Raw genomic sequence first — 27447 nt, forward strand, 5'->3', positions numbered from 1 at the left:
GAGCCTGTGAATAATTCCTACCCTTCATTTACACTGCTACCTCGAAGGTATTTACAGTCTGAGATCCTATTCCTCTTGCGCTTTCTTTTTCCACCTCTCCAGCTTTCCCCAAACTCTCTTGCCCGTTTGTGGATATTTGTTTCCATTCTTGATAGATTTATCTAGTTTTCTTACTTCCTTCTAAAGAAAGCCAAATAGTGCCAGATGTTTCAGGTGCTGTAACAGGCGGGAGGGGAGACATGCGACATTGTCACTCCTCGCTGTGTGTGTCCTCTTTGGAGTAGAGCCTCTAAACTGTTGATCATTCTGCACATAAAATTTAGCATAATCCCAGTCAACTAACCCTGCTAATAAATCAAAGAAACCCGTCATTCCCCGGCTGCTTCCACTGCTCTCAGGGCCTCTGAGATATAATAGGGCATAATTCACTCCTCACAAACACTTAATATCGCATTTCTGCCATTGACAATCTGATAATATTCAAATACTATTGCGGTATTATGCAGCTCACAATCTCAGATGCAATTCTGTAACAGCCTCACACTTTGGCATGCATTATGTGAGTTGGGATAAAATTGCCTGTCTTAAAACTCTTCTTCAATTGCAACCCAATATCATCGTTTCACACACAGAGCTTCGGGAACATTAAACATTTAGCTTCTTTCTTATTTAGCAGGTTCTGCGAAAAGGAGCAGAAACAGACAAACAGATGTTCCCTCTTCTGAGTCCCCAGGAGGTCTGAGGCAGAGTAGAGAGACCCTGAAATGGAGACAGCAACAATGACACTGAAGATACATTTCTTCCGATTTTAAAAAAGAGAATAAAAAAAAAAAAAAAAAAACTCAAACCATTTACTGTCTCTTCTGGGAAAGTAGGAATACTCCACATTGCACTGGAGAACATTGCTTTAAACTGGAGAGATTTTTCCAGGAGGTTACCACCTTATGAAACTGAGTTTCCTCACCTTACAGTTATTAACAAATTCCCCACATAATGTCCTGGAAGGTGGCATGATGGGTGCATTTTGTATTCCTAGTAGCAAATATCAGTAACTCAGATATGAGAGTGGCTAAAAAGAGCCTTCTCCTTCTCACAGTCTCCCCAGATGCCAAGCCTTTAACAGGGACAAAAATCTTCCATCTCACAACTCAGAGTATATGTCTGAACATGAACATACCCTCAGGGAAGGTGGTGCAGTGATTCTCATTTATCTTAAGTGGTAAAAGACAGATATAAAGCATTTTCCCATTGCAAGTTTTGATAGAAGAAGATAAAAACTAAGACTTTCACTCTAACTTAGGATGGCAGCTATAAAAGACATAAACTAACATACAGTAAAGGGAGGATACTTTTTTTTTAATGAAATAATATCCTAGCAAGAATGCTAAATGAGTAAGAAATCAGAATATGGCATTTCTGGTCCTGGCTCTCTTTCCAAGAAGCGACAGGATCCTGGCCAAGTTGCCTACATTTAGAGCTGCAGTTTTCTTTATTGATAAACCATGCTTTTGGTTTTGAGCTACCAGCCCTCCCATTCCAGATACTCTAGTATAACTCTGCTGATGAGCAGACCAGAATATATTATCTGCTTTAATGTCTTTGGGCTTAGATCAATGAGAACTTAAAAAGGAAAATTGTGAAGGTAACATAGGGAGATAATACATATAGACAGATGGTTTGCCAATTAGTCATTAGATTTTTTTTTTCTTTTTTCCCCCCATCTCTTGCTTTGCTGTCCTTTGCCTTTGAAGATGGCTGTGCTAATGCAACTGACTCTCCACGTGAGGGTGTGGCTGAGAAGATGAAAGAAGGCTACAGGACACATTTCCCTTTCTTTCGTAGACTTGGTGGGGAGGATCTGTCTTTTCTGCTCCCACTTTGATTTATGCTTCTGGTTATTCAGAGACCAGTTAATCTTTAGTGACAGCAGCTGACCACTTCCACAAAACTTCAGAGAAATACGCCCAGCTACCATTTCTGGGAGGAGGGATTTCTCTGACAGTTTGGGAATGATTACCTTTGTGGGACTGCTGCTACAAGGGAGACAGGGGGAGAAGCTTGCTGCTGCATTCTGATGTCTTCTCTGTAGACCAAGTGAGGGCAGGGGAATTGAACACTTTCAAGTAAATCAAACCCCAAATACCACAGACTCCCCTGGAATAATTTGTGTAGAATAAAATGTTATTTTTAATTTTGTCTGTTTTTGCCTGAAATTATCCAGTTTCACTGTCTACAAGAGATGCTTATAATTGAATATTTTCCCATTTGTGATCCTCAGTTTGCTTATATGTGAGCACTGGTAAAGGTGATTTACTACTCAGTTGAGTTTGAATATTCATGTTAAAAAGGTTCATATCCTTCCCTTTTAATCTGCAATTTGATTAGATAAATACACTGCATTACTTTCAAAATGCTTGACTCAGTGTGCACATGTTCTACAGTGGAATTATACCCTTGTAGTCTAGCCTTCTCTCTTTCCTTCTACTTACAAACTACAGGAGAATCTCATTTTCCTGGGAAATTTGAGTCTTTGATAAGTAAAATAAGGGAGTTGATGTATTTGATCTTTCAGTGTCTCCCCAGTAATAGAGTTTGATGTTTTACTATTAATAGTGGTATTAGCTAAGTAAAACTGCCAGAGGAAGAGCAACAAGCAGGGAAACGCAACAGAATGGTGGAAGGTTGCACTGACTATGCTAGAGGTTATATCTGTGGCAGGGGTCCAGAGGGTAAGCCTGATGTGATAGGAACCAGATGGAAGGTGGTTGAGCACTGCCAAACTTTCTGTACAGACATGCCTATGCTCAATGTTTTTTACAACTTCATTGTTTTAAGTTGGAAGCACGTAGAAAAGCAAACTGTTTCATTATAAGTAAATATTTTAAATCAAGCAAACTTACACATGAAAAAAATCTTAAAACTAAAAATGTTTTTTGAAAGCAATGGTTGATGTTGGGTTGGCCATTTAAACTGTCCTGGGAGAAGCACCTAGGAATGCCGTGTAGGAAAGGTTAAAATTAAGATGGATAACACATTAGAAATTCAAAGCTCTATCTAATTTAAAAAGATACATACTTTAAAATACAAAGATACATACTTTAAAATCATATAAAAGCCCCTTTTTTTGTGGTTTTTTAAATTGCAATTTTCACCAACCTCTCCAGCACAGATAGAAATGAAGATATGGTGGCAATCTCAAACAAACTCTGACATGGATGTGCTGTGCTGTGCTTAGTCACTCAGTCATGTTTCTTTATGACCCCATGGGGGTTCTCCAGGCAAGAATACTGAAGTGGGTTGCCATGCCCTCCTTCAAGAGATATTTCCAACCCAGGGATCAAACCCAGGTCTCCTGCATTGCAGGTGGATTCTTTACTCTTTGAGCCACCGGAGAAACCCAAGAATACTAGAGTGGGTAGTCTATGCCTTATCTAGGGGAACTTCTGGACCCAGGAATTGAACCAGGTTCTCCTGCATTGCAGGCAGATTCTTTACCAGATGAGCTACCAGAGAAGCCCTTGACATGGATAGAAACTAAAAATATGCCGATAAATCAATAGAGGTGGAACAGGTTGAAATTGATAGGGTTCTTTTTTTTTTTTTTTTTTTTTTTTATTTTTAAACTTTACATAATTGTATTAGTTTTGCCAAATATCAAAATGAATCAGGGTTCTTGATAGCTCCAAGGGCAGATTCAAACGAAGGGTTGAATAATCATTTGCTAAATCTAATAAAAATTAATGATAGTATTTCCATTCTCCATACATTTATCAATTCACTTAATAAATAAGAAGCTGTTAGGGAAGTGCATTAGGCACTAAGTACAGATCAGTGAACAAGATACAGCCATGAGATTGACCCTTGTCCTCCAGAACCATATAATTGAACAGAGAACATAGTCAGTGAGCAGGTAATTTCAAGTATGATGAGAGCCATGAAAGGGCAAAGGGGTAAAACAAACTTAATTACAAAGACAGGGAAGCACCTCAAAGATTGCCCTTTAACCTGAAAACTTACAAATGATAAAGGGGGCAATCAGGCATTGGTCATTAATCCCCAGCTGCCTAGGAGCACTCACGTTGGCTGTAGCTAGAGGGCATGGCTATGGTGAAATGATGATAACTGTGGGCTACTCCTGGCAACAGTGCAGTCTAGTCCCTGAGGGAAACCTCAAGGCAAAGTATTGTGCACAACATAAAGAAATTAGATATAATTGAGTATAAGAGAGAAGAACAACTAATGTAACATTGCTCGGAGAGATATTGAAACCCCCTGATTTTTCTGGACTTTATGGTGTAATTTCAGGGTCTTTTTCTGGCTGGCTTTGTGAAAATTGGATTAGTGAGGAGGCAGGAAGTTAAGCCTTTGACTGTGTAATTCACAACAAACTATGGAAAATTCTTCAAGTGATGGGAATACCAGATTACCTGACCTGCCTCTTGAGAAATTTGTATGCAGGTCAGAAAACAACAGGTAAAACTGGACATAGAACAACAGACTGGTTCCAAATAGGAAAAGGAGTACATCAAGGTTGTATGTTGTCACCCTGCTTATTTAACTTATATGCAGAGTACATCATGAGAAATGCTGGGCTGGATGAAGCACAAGCTGGAATCAAGATTTCTGGGAGAAATATCAATAACCTCCAATATGGAGATAACACCACCCTTATGGCAGAAAGTGAAGAAGAACTAAAGAGCCTCTTGATGAAAGGGAAAGAAGAATGTGAAAAAGTTGGCTTAAAACTCAACATTCAGAAAACTAAGATCATGGCATCTGGTCCTATCACTTGATGGGAAATATATGGCGTAACAATGGAAAAGTGACAGACTTTATTTTTTGAGTTCCAAAATCACTGCAGATAGTTACTGAAGCCACGAAATTAAAAGACGTTTGCTCCTTGGAAGAAAAGTTATGACCAAAGTAGACAGCATGTTAAAAAGCAGAGACAATACTTGGCCAACAAAGGAAAATCTAGTCAAAGCTATGGTTTTTCCAGTAGTCATGTATGGATGTGAGGGTTGGAATACAAGGAATGCTGAGTGCCAGAGAATTGATGCTTTTGAACTGTGGTGTTGGAGAAGACCCTTGAGAGTCCCTTGAATGGTAAGGAGATCCATCCTAAAAGAAATCAGTCCTGGAGTTGAAACTCCAATACTTTGGCCACCTGATGTGAAGAACCGACTCATTTGAAAAGAACCTCATGCTGGAAAAGATTGAAGGTGGGAAAAGAAGGGGACACTAGAGGATGAGATGGTTAAATGGTACCACTATCTCAATGGACATGAGTTTCAGTATATTCCAGGAGTTGGTGATGAACAGGGAGGCTTGGTGTACTGCAGTCCATGGGGTCACAAAGAGTCAGACACTACTGAGAGACTGAATTGAACTGAACTGAAGAGGTATTAGTTCAGTAACTCAGTCACGTCAGACTCTTTGAGACCCCATGAACCACAGCACGCAAGGCCTCCCTGTCCATCACCAACTACCGGAGTCCACCCAAACCCATGTCAATCGAGTCGGTGATGCCATCCAACCATCTCTTCCTCTGTTGTCCCCTTCTCCTCCTGCCCTCAATCTTTCCCAGCATCAGGGTCTTTTCAAATGAGTCAGCTCTTCGCATCAGGTGGCAAAGTATTGGAGTTTCAGCTTCAACATCAGTCCTTCTAATGAACACCCAGGACTGATCTCCTTTGGGATGGACTGGTTGGATCTCCTTGCAGTCCAAGGGACTCTCAAGTGTCTTCTCCAACACCACAGTTCAAAAGCATCAATTCTTTGGCACTCAGCTTTCTTTATAGCCCACTTCTCACATCCATACATGACCACAGGAAAAACCATAGCCTTGACTAGATGGACCTTGGTTGGCAAAGTAATGTCTCTGCTTTTGAATATGCTGTCTAGGTTGGTCATAACTTTCCTTTCAAGGAGTAAGTGTCTTTTAATTTCATGGCTGCAATCACCATCTGCAGTGATTTTGGAGCCCCCCAAAATAAAGTCTGACACTGTTTCCACTGTTTCCCCATCTATTTGCTATGAAGTGATGGAACCAGATACCATGATGTTAATTTTCTGAATGTTGAGCTTTAAGCCAACTTTTTCACTCTCCTCTTTCACTTTCATCAAGAGGTTCTTTAGTTCTTCTTCACTTTCTGCCATAAGGGTGGTGTCATCTGCATATCTGAGGTTATTGACATTTCTCCTGGCAATCTTGATTCCAGCTTGTGCTTCCTCCAGCCCAGAGTTTCTCATGATGTACTCTGCATATAAGTTAAATAAGCAGGGTGACAATATAACCCTTGACATACTTCTTTTCCTATTTAGAACGAGTCTGTTTGTTCCATGTCCAGTTCTAACTGTTGTTTCCTGACCTGGACACAGGTTTCTCAAGAAGTATTAAAGCACTAATTCCAAAGAATTGATATAAGACGTCAGTACTTTATATATCTAAAAATGAAAATGTATTAAGATACACATGAACTAAAAAAAGAGCCACCAATGATTGAGCAAGGAGCTTCTCCAGGGTTTATTAAGTTAGCAGGACTGACCCTACTACATTGCATCTCTATTCCCACTGTCTTCATCCCACTCAGGCTATGGGAAAGACCACCATGATGAGGGAAGGGTCACTCTTCTGATGAGGATTGTGTGCAGAGAGGCCCAAGAAAATCTCTAGTGAAGATGAGAGATTCTGATAATAATGGGAGCCTGGATCTCCTTTCCAGACTGGATGTCTATGTAGAAAGTCAAATTGCTAATCTTTCCACCCCACTGGAGTAGAAAAGTAAACTGGAGCACAACGGTGCAAGCAGAGAAAAAAATGGCAATGTTGACTCACACAGATAGGCTTGGCAAAGTCAAGACAAATCTAGGTCAGACGGACACTTGTAGAGCCTTGTGAAATCTGGAGGCATCTTGTCTAAAGCCCCCCTCACACAGTTGCCCTCTGAGCAAATGCTCCGAAGTTGCAAAAAGCAAGTGAGAACTGAAGGTAAATGGAGCATCCAGCCTGAGCAGGGTCCTGAGTGGTTGGGAGGGTGACCTGGCCCTCCATCACAAAGAGTGTGAGCAGCTTATAAACACTGGCCACACAGAGGCTGTCATCAGTGATGGGTCAGAGAAGGCAGGAAAGCAGCAGACATCGGTTGGAAAGAATTAAAATCGTCCCCAGTAAGGTAAGGAATGTATGTTTTCACTTTTCATTCTTTGATCTGTTCCTCATTCTTGGGACACTAGAACTTAGGAAAAGGACACTGGTTGGGGTTGGGGGGGAGGTGCCACCGCCTTTTGCAGTCCTTGGCCAGCAATGTCAGTGGAAAGTGTTTAAAGTCAGATAAGCATTGAAGCTTTCCATATGGACCTACTGATTTCAATATCTGAACTAGACGGAAAATAATAGAATCTTCTGAGGACATTGATAAAAAGAGTAGGGAAGAGGAGGAAGTTGTTCACAATAGCAGAATTTGAAGCAGCGTTTAGAAGAAACGAAATCATTTCATTTTATACCCAAGTGGAGTGAGATTCCCTAGTGAATAGTTTGCTGCTAAGTTGCTTCAGTTGTGTCTGACTCTGTGAGACCCCATAGATGGCAGCCCACTAGGCTCCTCTGTCCCTGGGATTCTCCAGGCAAGAATACTGGAGTGGGTTGCCATTTCCTTCTCCAATGCATGAAAGTGAACAGTTTGGATTGAATTAAATATGTCTGCTCTAGTCTCCAGCCCAGACTGAGCCCCAATTCCTGTCAACATCCTGCTAAATTCCAGGAGTCAACTTACTTTCTACAGAGGTAAGTTTTTGAGGTCTTCTTGGAACAGCAACTGGGCCAATAAAATAAACAATATTTTAAGGTTAAACAAACAAACAAATAGAAAACCAACAAATATACAGTTATACAACTCAGCCCAGAATGAAGACACTATTTTGCATTAAAAATAGAGCCATTTTTTCTCTATTATTTATTTGAGAATAAGATGTTTTGGCTCAATATAACCAAAAGTCTCCTTACCAACTCTGTCTCCCATCAATTAGATTATCCTGAAATGTGATGTTAAATCTTTGCCTTTAGAAGATAATAAAATAAAACAGAAAAAACAATGAAACCAATTTGGTGTTTATGATGATAAGTTACCCCCTCGTCCCCATCTGTCCTTTATCGTGCCCATCTTTGCGTGAAATTTTCCCTTGGTATCTCTGATTTTCTTGAAGAGATATCTCATTTTTCCCACTCTGTTGTTTTCCTCTATTTCTTGGCATTGTTCACTTAGGAAAGCTTTCTTGTCTCGCCTTGCTATTCTTTGGAACTCTGTATTCAGATGGATATATCTGCTTTTGAAATGTGGTGCTGGAGAAGACTCTTGAGTGTCCCTTGGATTGCAAGTAGATAAAACCTAAAGGAAATCAATCCTGAATATTCATTGGAAAGAGTGATGCTGAAACTGAAGCTCCAAAACTTTGGCCACCCTCCTCATTTCACTGGAAAAAACCCTCGTGCTGGGAAAGATTGAAGGCAGGATAAGGGAATGACAGAGGATTAAATGGTTGGATGGCATCACTGATTCAATGAACACGAGTTTGAGCAAGCTCTGGGAGATGGTAAAGAACAAGGAGGCCTGGAATGCTGCAGTCAATGGTGTTGCAAAGAGCTGAACATGACTGAACAACTGAATATGAACAACAACCTCTCCATCTGTCTTTTATCCTCAGTATGAGTTGCAGAGGCCTGGCAGGTTTAGAGGTCAAGTTTAAGGCTAAGCATGATGAGATTAAGGTGGGGCTCTAGAGTAGGGGGTCAGATATTTGTCTTTAAGAAAGATATTTCTCAGAAAAGGACTCAGGAGTTCTCAGTATGTTTGTGGTGACTGAAGCCATGGATGTAGGTGACTTTGCTTGGGAAATGGGTAAAAGATTTAATGGGACCCAGAATTCTAACTGAGATTTTACATTGAACAGTAATTTTGTGCTTTTCCTAAAGAGTTGTACATTCTCATTGAATTTTCATTATTTCAATATTTGTAGTTAGGGTTATCTTTCTTCCATTTCTGTATTAGAGAATGGAAGCACATGCATTTAAATATAAGTGGCAAATCCAGAAGGACAATCAAGCATTGCATTTCCCAGTCCCATGTCTTTTCCTCAGTTAATTTCTTTTTCTTTTTTTTCCCCCATATGGAGCAAGAATTTTACTCTAAATTTTCTGGATAATTGTTCCAATTTCCTACTTGAATGCTGAGAAATATCTCTTGGAAGTTGACAAATTGTCAAAGAGAGGAACTTTTAGAGTTCCATATGAAACTTGAACCTTTCAGTCACCACTGTGGGCAAGTGGCATAATACTGCTTCTGGAGGCACATGGAATTGTGTTTGCAAAGTAAGAGAAATTGCATATGATTGATAATAGTCTCACATATGCTGTCATTATATGTTTAACTAACTTAGAAACAGAATTATCCCTTTGATTTGATGTGTATTCCAGGTGGTAATTTTAATAACATTTTAGGGCATCTTTTCTCAGGCACCAGAGAATTCACAGCCATTCTAAATATTATCCTCCAGCGACTCTCCTCACAAAGGTGATGTCCTGCCTCTGATTTAGATTTTTCATTAAGCTCTATTTAGTACCAGAAAATATGGCAGCACTTTGGGTGATCAGTCCAGTAGTAGCCCCTTAACCTCAGTGGAGAGCATCTGAAGGGACTGACACTTCTGTTCATGGAAGAGCCCCGTGTTCATCTTCAGATCTTGGTTTCAGTTCAAAATTGAGTGAAATGCTTTTTCTCCATCAGCTGTCAGATTGTCAAAATGTACTGCACTTGTTTGGATTTGGGGTATTGGAGTGGTGGGGAGGCCATCTGCTTTCTCTGACATGATGATTCCCCATATTTTGCCAGATGTAATTATTCAGTCCCTGGTACTCAGGCTTTCCTTGAGAAGAGGCATTCAAATGTCCACTATTAAACATTTTTCAAATAGAAGACAGGATTTTATGACTCTGCAACGGCAGGATCAGTGGTTTTATGCTCCTTAGCGTTGTGATAATGTGTGTCTGATTCCCCCATGCAGGCTACGCTGTGGTTAGTGTTGATTCAGTAAAAATGTTTTTTGTTTTGTTTCTGCAGATATTGTGTCTACAGAGGGCAAATTGTATTTCTTGATAGAGCCTCCTGGTCTTAAAGCACACTTCACTAATCCCAGCTCTCATTTGTTGTTTTCAGTCTAAAACAAAGAAAACAATTATAGATGAATCTGGAAGCAATAAGAAAGAATGAGAGCAGAGGTGGCATACCTATAGAGAACAACTGAAAAATGAAAAATTTTAAATATAAAATACTATAAAATATTACTTAGATATAATTTTAGTTAAAATGATGTCTATACCCATAAAGTCTCTGATCTTACTCTCCCAGACTACAGATGGCAGTCAAGCTTATTGCACAGATTTTACTATTACTGAAGTTAACATTCTGGAAGATAGAAACTTGCAAGTGTCTCCTCACACAGAGTTTTACAGTTATTAGAAGACTCGTAACCTCTTTCGACCTTTGGAGAGGGCTGTTGGCATTGCATGTTTTGTTGTTTGTATTGCTTTGTATAAGAAATATACCTTTAAAGGCAGGAGTGTGCTCTGACACAAGTTCTGTGAATCTCTCTAGTGCAGATCTTGGTTATAATGAGAACTCTTGAAATTGCTCATCTGCGCCATTGTTGTGCTTGGCCCATTAAACTCTGAGCTCATGAAAGACAGGAGTTACATGTAGTCTCTACTAGGTCAGGGGCATATGCTTCTCTAAGAAAAGTGCTGGCTGGAAAGAAGTGATTGATTGTGTGTTGTGAAGTGTTTATATAAACACGTGAACTAGTTACATAGATATATTGTACTTGTGGCCTGAGGAGACAGTAATGGAAGTGGCCGTCTGGCAGCCTGCACTCTGTCTCAAATTTGCTCTTCTGGAGGGATGATGATAGAGGCAAAGGTGACTTTCCTACTAAATGAAGTCTGCATGTACAAGATCATTTGTATTTAAGGGAGAGAAGTCAAAGGGGTAATATGCAAAGTATTGATAATTTAGTGACCTTTATTCCTTCACTTACCTAGTGATGTGGAAGATACTGCTTCAAAATATTTAAATGATTGGCTGACCACTTAATGAACTTCAAATGGGTTTTTAGAGTTCTATGTGAAACTTGAACCTTGCAGACACCACTGTGTGCAAATAGCATAATATTGCTTCTGGAAGCACATGGAGTTGTGTTTGCAAAGTAAGTGATGCTGTGTCTTCCATAGAGGACTGGGAATCAATGTTCAACTGGGGTAAAATCACAACATATTCTTTCCAAAAATATAATTCTCCTCATGACCATAGGACAGAAGATAATATCAGACATGACAAAGAACAGCCACACGAGGACTTTGAAGTTGGAGAGAGAGAAACTGTATTTACATAAACAAATCATGGAGCCAATCTGAGGTACCTACCACAGTCCTGGCCCTGGAGGAGGGCATGTCAACTTACTCCAGTATTCTTGCCTGGAGAATCCCATGGACAGAGGAAAATGGTGGGCTAAACTCCACAGAGTCACAAAGAGTCAGACATGATTGAAGTGACTTCACTGAAGTGAAGCACCACAGTCCTGGAAGCTGAGACAGACAGTAACTCACTAGAGGTAATGATGATCCTGAAGCAAAGTGCTAGATGTCCAAGGAAAACTTTCATGAACACAGGCTGTGTAGGACATGGAAAGATGTAGAAGATCCAAGATAAGATATCCAAATTTACCCAGGGAAAATTCTCTTTTCTTCCTATGTGGGCAAAGAGTCTCTCACATATCTTTAGTGAGTAAGAAAGCAAAATTCTATCAGAAGCTTTGAGCATACCATGTGTCGTCTAAATATAGACATAAGATAAATATGTAATGAAATGTGTTTGTCAAAAACTTTTAAATGTATATAATTTGGGGTATATTACTGAAATACTTTTCACACTACTTAAGTTGGATAATTGGTAATTATTTCTGACATGATGTCTAGTGTAGAACTTGAGAATTCTGGTTATTCATTTCTTCATGTGTTGAGATGGGCACAGGTAATCATTTCAAGAATAATTTTGGCCTTGCTCCATGTTCCCACTTGGTCTTTCTCTGTACAAAAATAAAGATGCAATTTATCCATGAAAGAATACTTACCATGCAACTTTATTTTCTTGAGAATGTTATTTCTAATTCTCTTTTTCTTATGAAGTTACAGCATATAACTTATTCATAAATTATATGGTCTCAGATTTTATATTTGGTAAGTTTCTGTAAGTTTCTCAAATGTATAAGTATCTCAGATATGTAGATGATATCACTCTAATGGCAGAAAGTGATAAGGAACTAAAGAACCACTTGATAAGGGTGAAAGTGGAGAGTGAAAAAGCTGGCTTGAAACTCAACATTAAAAAAACTAAGATCATAGCATCTGGTCCCATCATTTCATGGCAAATAGAAAGGGAAAAAGTGGAAGAAATGACAGATTTTATTTTCTTGGGCTCCAAAATCACTGCAGATGGTGACTGCAGCCATGAAATTAAAAGACGTTTCCTCCAGCCTGCCACTTCACTTTTGTACCTCTGGGCAGCCTGATGTACTCTATTTGGGCATGCACACACACACACACACACACACACACACTGACCCTTATAAAGCAAACAATAAAATAAAAATAAAAAGCGAACAAACAAAAGCAAACCAGAGTAACAATTTGCTTCCTCTTCTTTGTGGAAAATTGACTGACAGAGAGTCATTCAAGTTTCAGATATAAATGAAAAGATTGTGAAGACACCAAGGAAAGCCTAATAGTAGAAGATTTGTTAAATGTATTCTAATTAAGTAATCTCATAGCACCTCTATCTCCATTGTTTATAATGGTGATCTTTTTAGAGTTCTAAGTCAATAACCAAAAAAATAGAAAGGTTTGTCTAAGTAAGTAAGTGTTAGATTTTTGTGGCCTTATGATGATCATAATAGGGACTAAGGTTTGTTCCAGACTAGCTTAATAGTGAACATACTAAATAAAGATAGAATCACCTGTGATTTTATGCCATGTGTGTATGTGTGTACTCATATAAGCAAAAAGTAAGAACACAACTAAGAAGTCTCCTTCGTATTGAGACCATTTCTCTCAGGGTGTGCAGTGACTCACAACCACAACAGCCACTAATTTTCTCTTTATTCCAAATTAGGAGATGTTTTTCTCACAGATCTTTTCTTTTTTTTATTATTATTAACCCCTTTGGACCTTGATACCCTCACAATGTATGGACTCCGCTGCTGCTGCTGCCAAGTCGCTTCAGTCATGTCCTATTCTGTGTGACCTCATAGACGGCAGCCCACCAGACTCCCCCGTCCCTGGGATTTTCCAGGCAAGATCACTGGAGTGGGTTGCCATTTCCTTCTCCAATGCATGAAAGGGAAAAGTGCAAGTGAAGTCGCTCAGTTTTTTCTGACTCTTAGCAACCCCATGGACTGCAGCCTACCAGGCTCCTCCATCCATGGGATTTTCCAGGCAAGAGTACCGGAGTGGGTTGCCATTGCCTTCTCCGAGGTATGGACTCTAAAGGGTTGGAAATATACTGTTTTGTTAATAATATTATAAAATCTAGAGAGGGTTGGGAGCTATTTTAATGAAAAAGTTTTTATTTTCCTATTAAAAAAAATCCAAACCCTATATTCTATCCACTGAAGGACCCTTTCTAAATACTGAACCCATGCTTTTTGATGGGTTCCCAATTCAGCTATGACACTTCTCTTCCAACTACTAATAATTCATTCAATGACTTTTTCTTGGAGATCTGCTCCAAAGATCTGCTCATGATCTTTGTATTGTGGAAGGTTTGAAAAGTATGGATAGAATGACTCCATGGTTTATTTTCTTTGATTTATTTCTTATCTTGTAGACATTCTTTTGTGCCATAACTTTCTTTGGATCATAGAAAAAGCAAGAGAATTCCAGAAAAAACATCTATTTCTGCTTCATTGACTACACTAAAACCTTTGACTGTGTGGGTCACAACAAACTGGAAAATTTGAGATGGGAATACCAGAACACTTTACCTGTCTCTAGAGAAACCTGTATGCAGGTCAAGGAGCAACAGTTAGAACCAGACATGGAACAACAAACTGATTCCAAATTGGGAAAGGAGAATGTCAAGGCCGTATATTGTCACCCTGTATATTTAACTTCTATGCAGAGTACATCATGCCAAATGCTGGACTGGATGAAGCACAAGCTGGAATCAAGATTTCAGGGAGAAATATCAATAACTTCACATATGTAGATGACACCCTTATGGCAGAAAGCAAAGAGGAAATGAAGATTCTCTTGATGAAGATGAAAGAAGAGAGTGGAAAAACTGGCTTAAAACTCAACATTCAAAAAACTAAGATCATGGCATCTGGTCCCATTGCTTCATGACAAATAGATGGGGAAAAAATGGAAATAGTGACAGACTTTATTTTCTTAGGCTCCAACATCACTGCAGATGGTGACTGCAGCCATGGAATTAAAAGACACTCCTTGGAAGAAAAGTTATGACCAACGTAGATAGCATATTAAAAAGCAGAGACATTTGCCAACAAAAGTCCATCTAGTCAAAGCTATGGTTTTTCCAGGAGTCATGTATGGGTGTGAAAGTTGAACTATAAAAAAAGCTGAGCACCAAAAATTGATGCTTTTGAATTCTGGTGTTGGAGAAGACTCTTGAGAGTCCCTTGGAGAGTAAGGAGATCAAACCAGTCAATCCTAAAGGAAATCAGTCCTGACTATTCATTGGAAGGGCTTATGCTGAAGCTGAAACTCCAATACTTTGGTCACCTGATACAAAGAGCCAACTCATTAGAAAAGATCCTGATTATGGGCAAGATTGAAGGCAGGGGGAGAAGGGGACGCCAGAGAATGAGATGGTTGGATGGCATCACTGACTCAATGAACATGAATTTTAGCAGACTCCAAAAGATGGTGAAGGATAGGGAAGCCTGGTATGCTACAGTCCATGGGATGGCAAAGAGTTGGACACGACTGAGAAACTGAACATCAACAAGTAAGTTTTGTCCCTCTAATGGTGCCAGGTAACTAGATATCTGAAATAAAATCAACCTTTTAATAGATGTAACTTTACACTTCTACTTGAAAAAGTCCTGTCACATGCTCATGAATCTAAGATTCAACTATTGTTCTTATACTATTCAATATGATGGGGAAATGACACTACTGTAGAGCTTTTGGTTTCAAAATTGTATTTGATTAATCGGGTTTCTCGTATGTGCATAGGTAACTAGTCCAATACTATACCTATCTTCCATGTATCATTACACATGGATTCTCCATATATAGTAACACTACAAACCACAGGTCTGGTCACTGATGCCTAGAAAGAAGCCCATCCGCTTATAAGAAACTACACCAAACCAGAATCTGTTGACTTCCCCATCTTTTATTTGTCCAGAAGAGTGAACAACCATCTCCAAGAAATCTTGCTCAGAGCCCCCAGAAACAACACAATTGCCTTTGTTCCTATTCTGCTAGTATTGAGCATATGTGGCACATTTCCATGGTCCTTGTCACTATGGCAAATGAAACTCTAGCACCTATACATCCTCTATATACCCAGTAAAGCCCACTGTTGTCCTTGATTATTAAAGTGCCATATAACATAAAATCTGCATTTGAATTAGGAACCTCAACTTTGATTACATCGATAGTCTCAAATGTATACCCAGATGCATTCTTGTACCTGTTTTGTATTAGGATTTTTTCTTTCAATTGACTTTCTTTGAATAAATATATCAAGTCTCATCATTATTTGTACCTTCCATAATGGCCTGTGTATGCTTTGGATATTAATAAATAAATGCACAAAGTAGAATTGCTCTTTATTAAAATTCGCAGTATTCTCTGGCTGCATTTTAAAAAATGTCAGATGTCAGTCCTCCCCCTCCACCCCAGCCACACATGCTTTTTTCCTGGATTAGAGTTAGTCATGTCTCATCCAGTATCTCTGAAAACAGTGTTAGAATTTCCTGATATTTATTTCCTTTGAGTTAGAAAAACAGCTAGCTAAAATTTTTACAATTTAAATTAAATGGAACAATCAGAATTTATGGAATTTTCTTTGATTTTTTTTAGACAATGTTTTTTATTGTTAGGCTTTTGCATTAGATTTTGGGTGCTTTGGGGGCCTCATGATGCTTCTTATTTTGCTACTTTCTCAGTTCCTTTCTTCCCTGCTTCCTTCCTCCTTCTCCTCTTCCTATTTCTCCTCCTTGAACTAGACTACTATGCTCCAATGTTAAGAATTTTTATACCTATGAAAGTTTATACCTTTAGAAAATGTGCCTTTACCACATTTATCACAAAATCTAATAGGAACAATGGTATTTTTACTCACTTGAAATGAAATAAAGAGTCTAGAATTATATAGGATTGTAGAGGTTTCATATATGTAAGCAACAAAATGGATGAATTCAAAATAAAGCAGACAAGTGAAACTTTTGCTCTAATATATTTCCTAAATGTAATTTTAAACATATTTACTGTATTTCCCCTAGTCCTATTCCATGATACAGGAATGAGTGAAGAAGATAAAATATCCTATAAGTGATATTTAGCTAAGTTATTTTAATAGGAGTTTCATTATATCTGGCCATTGAATGAGGTGGAAAGTGAGCCCTAGGGAACTGTAATGATTTGACAAAGGTCATTTCAGCAGTAAATGATATAGAAAAGAGTGGTTCCCAGAGACCTGACCTCTATGCCCAGCCTCACCATTCTGTTATATTCCATTCTCCCCTGATAATGCCATAAATGCTTATGTTATTTTGATGGGGAAAAACAATAGCACTGCTTCATACTTTATATTTAAAATGATATTATTCTTTACTCAAATAGAAAAATATCACAATATCTTAGAAACACAGGTATTTTTTTCTTATAGAAGTATATACAGAAGTCTAAAAATCTATTATTTTGGTGAGCCCTACTAGATTCAGTTTTTGTGTGTCTTTTATTTTGTCTTTTGTGTTTTTGGTTCTTTTTTCTTAACAAAACTAGAAGTTCCAGGCCCCATATTAAAAAAAAAGAAAAAGAAAAGAAAGAAGGGAGGGAAGGAAGAAGGAAAGAAAGAAAGTCAGTGTGTATATATATATATATATATATATATATATATATATATATATTCACTTAGGTCTACAACATAATGAGTTAATATACAATCTGCTTTGTCAAAAACGTGAATTTCATCTCTCACAGTTCTGACTCTTCATTGCTGAACAATTAAAGTAATTATAAAAGGCATTTTAAACTTTATCTTACTCTGAAATGAGTATGTGAGCTCCTCAAAGTGAAGAGAAGGAAAGGTTGTGTCTTACCTGGGTATACACAAGATGATAGCCACATGATACGATGCACATAAAATGTGGCTACATCTCAGGGTCTATCACTCTCATATTATACTTTTATTGCTTTAAATTATTTAAGCCTCCATTTAACAGTATTTTTTTTTTTCTGAAAGGTGTTGTACATTAATCTTAAAAATATAACTTCTATTTAGTAGCTATCTCCTTAATGGGGAATATCCATTGGCCAAATAAAAAACAGAATTTGACATAATTTTGGGAAAGGTGCCTATCCAGTTTAAACTCATGTCAAAATCAGTTCATGTGACAGAATGTGACTTGATGATAGATAAAAACCTGATATATCTCAGTGGAAGAACATGAGCAAGTGAAGCTTCTGGTACATGAGTCAGTAAGTGGGAATGTGGACTTCCTGCCAAGAGATTGGTGAGATTCCTTCACTCTGTGAAGTACTTCAACTGTGACAGTGTTGTTAACTTTTTCATTAGGACTTTCACCTGAGGTCTGAGAGGCTCTCCTTGAGTCAGTTTGGAAGTATCATTTGAAGACATTTCTCTATGCTGTGTTAGAGTTAAAAAGAAAATAATACAGAATAATATTTATTTATTTTTTTGAAATATAGTTGATTTGCAATGGTCTGTTAGTTTCTGATGCACAGCAAAATGATTCAGTTATACATTTATATATATTCATTCTTTTTCATATTCTTTTCTCATATAGGTTATTACAGAATACTGAGTAGAGTTCCTCGTGCCATAAGGTAAGTCCTTATTTGTTATCTCTCTTATATACTCTAGTTTGTATATGTTAATCCCAAGCTCCTCCTACATGTTTCCCTTCTGTAACCATATAAGCTTATTTTTTGATATCGGCAAGTCTAAAATGGATTAAAAAAAAAATACCCCGCTAGACAACATCTTCTGCAGAAAATTACTGTTCATAGACAGTCATAAATTAAAGATCATCAAATCACCTTTTTGCATTTTCTTAGTTATAGGAACCCAAATTTTTAAATTTCCTCATGTATCTCCATGATTTTAAAAATGCACCTAATTTGCTCATCGTTTTTTTTAATTCTGTCTTTATTTTATTTTTTTATTAGAAAAATACCATTTTGTTTTTTTTTTTGTATTTTTTATTTTATTTTTTAACTTTACAATATTGTATTGGTTTTGCCATATATCAATATGAATCACCACAGGTATACATGTGTTCCCCATCCTGAACCCTCCTCCCTCCTCCCTCCCCATACCATCCCTCTGAGTCATCCCAGTGCACCAGCCCCAAGCATCCAGTATCGTTCATCGAACCTGGACTGGCAACTTGTTTCATATATGATATTATTCATGTTTCAATGCCATTCTCCCAAATCATCCCACCCTCTCCCTCTCCCACAGAGTCCACAAGACTGTTCTATACATCAGTGTCTCTTTTGCTGTCTTTCTAAATTCCATATATATGCATTAGTATACTATAATTGCTCATCTTTTTAAAAAAATTAACAATAATTTCAAAATTCCAAATGCAGTAATAAATGCAAAGAATGAGAAAAAATACCAAGATTATTACAATATATATCACATTTCTTTATGATATTCTGAATTTCTGCTGATATTTCTCATAATGGTACTATATTACCAAATTTAATTCCGCTTTAAGGAAGGTAGAATCACAGGCTTGTGTGCTCAGTCATGTCCAATGCAAGAACACTGGAGTGGGTTGCCATTTCTTCCTCCAGAGGATCTTCCCGACCCAGGGATCAAATGCACATCCCCTGCATCTGCTTCATCATAGGTAGATTCTTTACCTCTGTGCTGCTTCTTGGGGGAAGCAAATGCAAAATAGAAACTGATCTCATCCCGAGACTGGAGGTATGCTTCTTGATTAGTTAGCTTGGCAAATACAATCCACCAGGGCATCAGCCAACAAAATTTGAGTACTACAGCATAAAAGTATGAAGCAGTAAAAGAGTAACAACACATGATGCTATGATTATGCATACTCTTCATCATTTTAGAAATACTCTTCGTTCTATTTTCTTTCTGCCTTTGAGATCATAGTGGGACCATTCTTTTTGGTCTCTAAGTTGAGTAAATAATATATACTGTTCTTTCCAGCAGGTTATAAGTGTAAGTACAATATTCTAGACACTTCAGACCTCTTTCCCTTTTAAACAGGGTTTCAGAGTGAGGATAAGCAAAGAAGAGTCTCCTATCCTTACAGAATGGATATGTCTCATAAGCAAAAAATAACAATTTTTGTTTTAAAACACTGAGATCTATTATGGCAACTTAATCCACTCTCTGCTGATTAACAGCCATGCACGTGTGTGTGAGTGCTCAGTGGCTTTCAGTTGTGTCGGACTCTTTGTGACCCTATGGACTGTAGCTCACCAGTCTCCCCTGTCCATGGGATTCTCCAGGCAACAATACTGGAGTGGGTTGCCATGCCCTCCTCCAGAGGATCTTCCTGACCCAGGGATCGAACCAGCATTCCCTGGGTCTCTTGCATAGCAGGCAGATTCTTTAGGAATTCTTTAGGCAGATTAGGGAAGCCCCTAATAGACATGATCTACATCTAAGCACACCTAAACATGAAAAAATAATTTAAAAAAATAAATTTATTATATATATACATACATATACATATATATATATATTTATACACACACACACACACACACACACACACACACATATATATACACATATGTGGGTTCAGTGGTAAAGAATCTCCCTGCCAATGCTGGGATGCAGGTTTAATCTCTGGGTTTGATCCCCTGAAGAAGGAAATGACAACCCACTTCAGTATTCTTGCCTGAGAAATGCTACTGACAGAGGAGCCTGGTAGGCTACAGTCCCTGGGTTTGCAAAAGAGTCAGATATGACTAAGCAACAACAACACACACATACACAAACACTCACACACTCATATATATCATAGCAAATATGTTTTCTGAGTTGATCATATATTAAACTGAAGCCCTGTCCATCTCTATTGCTAAACTAAATATTTGCTGGGCAAGAATATATTCTCTACCTTTATCAAAATCAACAGATGTACGAAAAAGCAGACATGAACTATATGAATTTCCTAGGGCTGTCATAATTAATTACCACAGGCTAGGTAATTTAATAAACAACAGAACTTTATTCTCTCACAGGTTTGAATTCTAGAATTCCAAAATTAAGCTGTGAACAGGGCCATGTTCCTCTAAAGCCTCTAGGGAAGATTTCTTTCCTGTCACTTTCTAACTTCTATTGTCTCTTGACAATCCTTTGTGTTCCTTAGCTTGTAGCTACATCACTTCAATCTTTATGTGCATTTTCACATGGCTTTCTTTTCTGTGTGACTTTATATGGCCTTTTTTTGAGGATAACAGTCATTACATTTAGGGTCAACTGCATTCTAAGGTTCTAAGTGGACTTGAATTTTGAAGGTGGGGAGACACCGCCAAACCCTATACACAAGCACTGCTCTAAATAGAGTTTGTAGTTTCAAATATTATCTATATAATTATTGGGCTGACACTACAATTACAAGTAACTATACCATTCGATCCTTCTGCTATTCTTTCTTATTGCTGATGATACTATATACATATATGTTACAAATGAAAACTGAGGACAAAGACCGATTCTTAGTCATCTTTCGTTAATAATAATTGATATGAGATAAACATTTGCAAAAGGAACAAAGTGATTGAATACATACACTTATTATTGATCAAAAGACAACTAGATTTTCTAAGTGTGAATCCCACAGAACTACTGGCTTTACAATTATGTTGCTATCTGGATAACTAGTAGGTCTGGAAAGAAGCTCAAGCCTGCTAATTTCTTATTTAATTTTTAAATTTTATCTTGTATCTTGTATGTTTATCTTTTTTGTTAATGTGATGAGTAGGCATGTAGTACAAATGAATTTATAGGCCAACTATTTACAGATTATCAGTATCACCTCCATCATTATTAAATAAGAATTGATATGTACTCCATATTGCTAATGGCAAATAGAAAGGCGGGGAATTTGAATTCGGTTTTGAAGAATGAACAATCAAATTGCTTTAGGCCATTATAAAACACACAAGGCAGTTTTGATGATGATAAATATATGGAATGCAACTGAAATTAATTTCAAGGATTAGAGTTGCCAAAACAAATTTCATTAAAGATAATTTGCTTATTATCTGGGTTAAGGTACTCAGTTGTCTGAGAAAGATAAGTTTTTAAGGAATTTATCCTTTAACTCATTTTGTTTACCTGACTAAATCTATTAGAGCTTGAAGAAATGCAACTCAATGGTGAATTTTGGTGAGAAGAAAGCTGAGAACTTACTGTAATATTTTTGGTTATCAGAACTCTGAAATGTAGAAATCTTGGTTTCCAGTAGATGTTAGTTTAGAGACAAAAGGAGCTCAGTCAGGGTACCTGAAAGGAGGAGCTGTGTGTCCCTGAATAAAATGTCGTTTTTATTGTAGTTTTACTAAGGATTGTCCCAAAGAGCTTCATAAGTCTTGGTTTCCTTGGAGCTTATTATTGCTTAGAATAGTGCCATGTTGCACTCTCATTTAGCATAGCACATCAGAGTATATGATAAATTTATTTTTTCTACCTTAAATTCCCACAGAGCGCAATGATAGAGACATAATGCATCTGCATACACATGCAAGGTAGTTTGAATTTAATGCATTTCATATCATTAAAGTTAACATTTCATGTATTACATTTTCTTTTAGAATACACTTGCATACATCCATATCCATATAGATATATGCACACACACACACAAAATCCCATTATGCAGATCAATTTACATGATCACAATGTTCATATCCATAAAGCAGTGAACTTCCCAAATCAGATGCATGCATAAAAGCATTGATGCATAAAATTTCCATCTTGCAAGTACAGAGAAAGTTCTAGTAGGCATTTAGTGCCATGACAGGTCACTTAGGTTACAGCTAGCTATATAGGACATGCTAATAAGATTTAACCTTCTTTGTCTATTGCTGAAGAGGGGTAAAGAAGGGAGGGGTAATACTTTCTTATCTTTGAAGATATCAAAGAAAATTAAAAACAACCACTTTCTCTATGATCCCTGTGGCTGAATGTTTCCCTTTGGCTGAATATTTTTGAGCTACATAAATGAGGTATACAGTAAAATAATATATATTTTTAGGGGAACAACATGAAGTCTTAATCCAGTCTCTAGTGATCACACTATAAGTGACATTGATAAAACAGAATTTTATGGAGTATGTGTACAGAATTATTTCCATCTCCATACTTGATATGACTTTTCATTTAAAGTAAGCTCCATTGAGATTAATATTTAAAATGGAAAGCTAAAAACCCAAAGTGCCATATGACAACACTTAAGTGAAAATTTATTAGACCTGTCATTTCTGTTAATTATTGTCATTTCAGCTAATTACTAGCCATTTCTGTTGGTTATTAGATGTGTCGTTTTCTTTTCTAAGCTGCCATGTAACACCATCTCTGATTCTGCTTTCATTAAATATTTTCTAGCAATGGGTCAGGGGCCAGCCCCATGGACTTACACTCCAGAAGAATAATTCAGAATTGTTGCTAAAAGACAGAATGATTAGTGAAGAAATTCTAATAATTCTTGCCCTTTTTGCTTGCAAGGTTGAAACTGAAGGAGGTGCAATTTTGTTATAAACAAGACTACAAAAGTAAGAGGGGTTGTGAATGGGCTTGAGACAATCTATGAGTGGTTTACCTATAGCTTAACTAAACTCCAGAAACCTCTTCAACTCAGGAACATTTACTTCCCCATGGCCTTATAATCTATATTGGAAAATAGACTGGGAGGTGTCAGCTAAAAGGTAGCTTAGCAAGGCCAGCCTGAGACTGATTAACAATAAAAAATTATGTGTGTTTGAAATGTCAGTAGATGTTGGGAGAATTGTGTGTGTGTGTGCATGCATGTATTTATTTTTTCCCTTTGGGGGTCATAACTATAATCTGATCATGGTAATGGAGAGATTAATATAGAAATTGCATCAATGAAATAAAATCCAGGTGTCATAAGAAAGAAAACAGGGAAATGGAGACACTGTATTTAAAGGAAATATCAATAAACTTAAGCATCCTTAAACAAGCCATATGGACAATTGATTTTGGTATTATCAGAGTTTGGGAATCATGGCACAGTTCACATAAATAAGGGAGGCTGTGCTAATTATAAAGAGTATCCATGGCAAATTTATTGTAAATGGATACAGACCCTCTCATTGCATTTTAGTTTTGTACATAATTAAAATAAAATGGAAAATTGAAAGATTATTTTGGAATCAATTCAGGAGACATAGCCAAATTCATCAAATAAATTATTTTACTTTGGAGGTTTCACTCCAGGGTAATCCAAACACTCTTATCCAATTCAATTTACCACTTTAAACTCAGAAATCCACCCTTCCCCACAAAGCCTTCATTTGAGTGTACAGTTCAGTCATTTTCAAATGGACATCTATGTTAATATGATATCATCGATTTCCCCTCCATAAACTGTGCTGTCATTCCACATCCTTTTGAAATATCCATTCAGTGTGAGTGAGGTGACAGCATTTTGGTCAAGAATATCAAGAATACTATTGCTTGTCAGAGTTCAGGAGCATCTGCCATAAAAAGAGGGAAAGAAGGACAAGGTAGTGTCTAAGATCTGACACAGTCTAAGAAAAACTTGGGTGTTTGAAACACATGCAGTGCATTTTCAGGCTTTATTAGGTGCTTGTTAACGGACAGTGACTCTAAGATAAAGATTAAAGTCCCTTAGTCTGAGGAACATATTCAGCCATTCATTGGGCTAAAATAAAATGCTTCAAAAAGTGTCTGTCTCACGAAATATCTTTTGCCTAGAGCTGTCAGCAGTTGAAATGTCTTATAGAAGACTGAAATAACAAATAGACTATTGGTCATTAAACAGTTAAACTTGAGTTACAATGTATAATCCTAGACTGTCAGAACTCAGCTTCTGAGATGTGGACACACACTGTCACCTTGCACATTCTTCAAGTTTAGGAACCCAAGAACAGTCCTTTCAGAACAGGATTCCTAGGGACAGGAACAAATTAATCAAATGGTGTAAGAGCTTTTAAAGGCAGGAACAGAATGTAGTTGCAAAACAAGGAGATATGGATAACTTCAGAGGGCAAAATATTGCATGTAAGTAGAAGCAGATTGTTCTTGGGGAGGAAACCAGAGTAAAGGGAATAATACTTTATATATACATATATATGTGTGTGTTTATATATATATATACACACATATATGTGTGTGTGTGTGTGTGTGTGTGTGTGTGTGTGTATATATAATAGAAGGCAGAGCCTACTAAAGTAATAATAAAAACAGCAGTTTACACCTGGATTACAGGCTAGCATGGTCATGATAATGCACAAATTTTCTGTTCTGTCCAATGTAGACAAAACAGAAAGGGTTGGAAAATGATATAGGAAATATATACTAAACCTAATTGTTAGACACTATCTAGACCTCCTTTCCAAACTGTCTTGAGAAAACAGAATAAACATCTTGGCTAAAATAAGAGAAAATCCTCTGGATGTGAAAATAGCCACCGGGCACAATTGAGTTGTTTGTTACCTGTGCAAAGATTACCCCTCAAGCCTGAGAACTTTGTTTCTATCTTCCCACCAAAAACCTGCAATAGGGCTACAGGTATTTGCCTGAAGCAAGTCTGGGACAAATTGGAAAGGGAATAGAAAAATAACTTACTGCACGTGGATGTGCATGTGTGCTTCCCCACAATCAATCACATTTTCTCTGACATTGCTTCATTTATGGATTATTGCAAAAACACAGGAAGAATGTGAAAAGATAATGTTGTAAAGCCATCAGAAAGAAATTGGTGGGAGGAACCCATTTCTCACTGTTTTCCCAAGCATCTCTGTACTCAGAATACCAGCATTGTTTAAACCTCCATTCTATATAAGAAAGCTAATCAAATGACACTCAGGAAAATTGACTTGGGTTTTCAATCTAGTTTCAGATCTCTAGTGTACTTATTTCAAATGGCATTTGTTATTCTCTGCATATCCTTAGGAACATGCCCTGTCAAGAAATGCCATACAACTTCAAACCATGTTTTTTCCCACCTCTATAACTTTTTATGTATTCCCTTTTTACATTTTATTACAGCATAACATCTAAAAATGAAATAAAGATTATAGGCAATGCTTCAGGACCTAGAGTTCTATGCCTTGCCCTGAATATAAAACTGTGTTGATAGGAACCACTGTTATACCTCTGTAAATTGCTCAAATATCCCCACTGACCATCACTGTAATTATTTCTGCTTGGAAATGAAAGGTTTGTTCGGGAGAGAGATCTCTTTTTTTTATGTCTATCTTTTCTTCCATTCACGCGAACCACACATTTCCCCTTGCTGGTTGATTCTGGAGATTAAATCTGTATTTATTTATAATACTTATCTCTGGAAGAAGGGGATAATCAAACAGAAATGAAGAGTAAAACAAGCAATCAATTTTTGTAACTTTTAAACATTAACGGTATTAGAATTTGTCCTCAACCGTCATGATTTTAATGAAATCAAAGTAGTTAGGGTGATTCTTCTCTCTGAAATTGTGCACTTTGTGCAATATGGGGAAAGAAGAGGAAAAAGAAGTGGAGGGAGAGAGGAGGGAAAGAAAGGATTTCAAAGTACAAATGAATTTTCTAGAGATAAGACAACTTTATCCAGAAACCTTTGTCTTAATACAAAAGTTTCTTTAGTCAACTAACCTTAAAGACATTGAGTTTGTGAGAATTTTAAGGAATAAGCCCTTTGCTTATTTTCTGTAGGCTTGAGGTGTTTATGTCATATCTTTATTCTTTGCCTCTGCTCCAAATTTTAATATTTTTCCTCTCTGACTTAATTTAACATAAGATTGATCCTCCTTTTACCTGAACACCATTTTTATTTATCTTTCTGAACATACAGTATGGGTTGACTTTTCCATACATTTTACAGAAGATGACAAACATTTAAATATGGGGAGATAGTCCAATGGGGTCGGTGGGGTGGAGGCAGTGATATATATGGGGGAGAAGATAAGAGTTCTGACACTACCAATTACCAGCTACTTTTACTTTCTCATCTGTCTATTTTAGGGACAGACTTAGCCAACTCTAAGGACTATTTGGTATGTCAAGATAAGGCAGAAGTCTCTCCTCACTTAGTAAGAAGGTATTCAAGAGGAATTAGGGGAAATAGTTTTAATTAATGACAAGACAAAATCATAACAAATGAAATCAAGGCAAGGAGGAAAGTAGAAGAAATTTAGAGGGTATCAAAAATTGTTTTATTTATACAGCAGGATAATTTTGGCTGCAACTGTGGTTGCGTAAACTGTTTATTCATATGCTATGCTAAGTCACTTCAGTCGTGTCCGACTCTGTGCGACCCCATGGATGGCAGCCCACCAGGCTCCTCCGTCCATGGGATTTTTCAGGCAAGAGTACTGGAGTGGGGTGCCATTGCCTTCTCCATTCATTCATATACTTTCCCCAAAGACTCAGAGGTAAGGACTTTTTTTTTTTTTTTTTTTGCCATTCTATTTTTCTACCTTTCTTTCTAATATTCTTTCCTACTTTATCTCCTTCCATCTCTTTTTCCCTTTCCTTTCCTTTCCCTCCTTATTCCTTCCTCTTTTTTTTTTTCTTTTTTATTTATCTAAACTGGATGTAATGAGATTTATAAAAGAGCAGTGACCTCAGTACATATTTCCTGGAAAGAAGATCCCTTTAAATATGGAAGTCCCAGGCTAATTGAGACTCAGTCTGCAATATCCTAAGATGCTGTCTCCAGCATCCAAATCTCAGGGGAGAGGAGGATCGTTCTTGTTATTTAAAGAAAATACAAATGGATAGTCTCTGTGATCCCAGAGGATGTGCATGCCCTGGAACCAAGAATACATAAATTCCTTCTATTAGTATAGTGCCCAAAGAAACCCTAAGCTTGCATATATATCATACTTTGATGTGTGATCTCTGAGTCTTTTAAGCTATGTCTATAGAT

Source organism: Bos indicus, chromosome 24, assembly GCF_029378745.1.
Source record: "Bos indicus isolate NIAB-ARS_2022 breed Sahiwal x Tharparkar chromosome 24, NIAB-ARS_B.indTharparkar_mat_pri_1.0, whole genome shotgun sequence".
In the NCBI taxonomy this organism is placed as follows: domain Eukaryota; kingdom Metazoa; phylum Chordata; class Mammalia; order Artiodactyla; family Bovidae; genus Bos; species Bos indicus.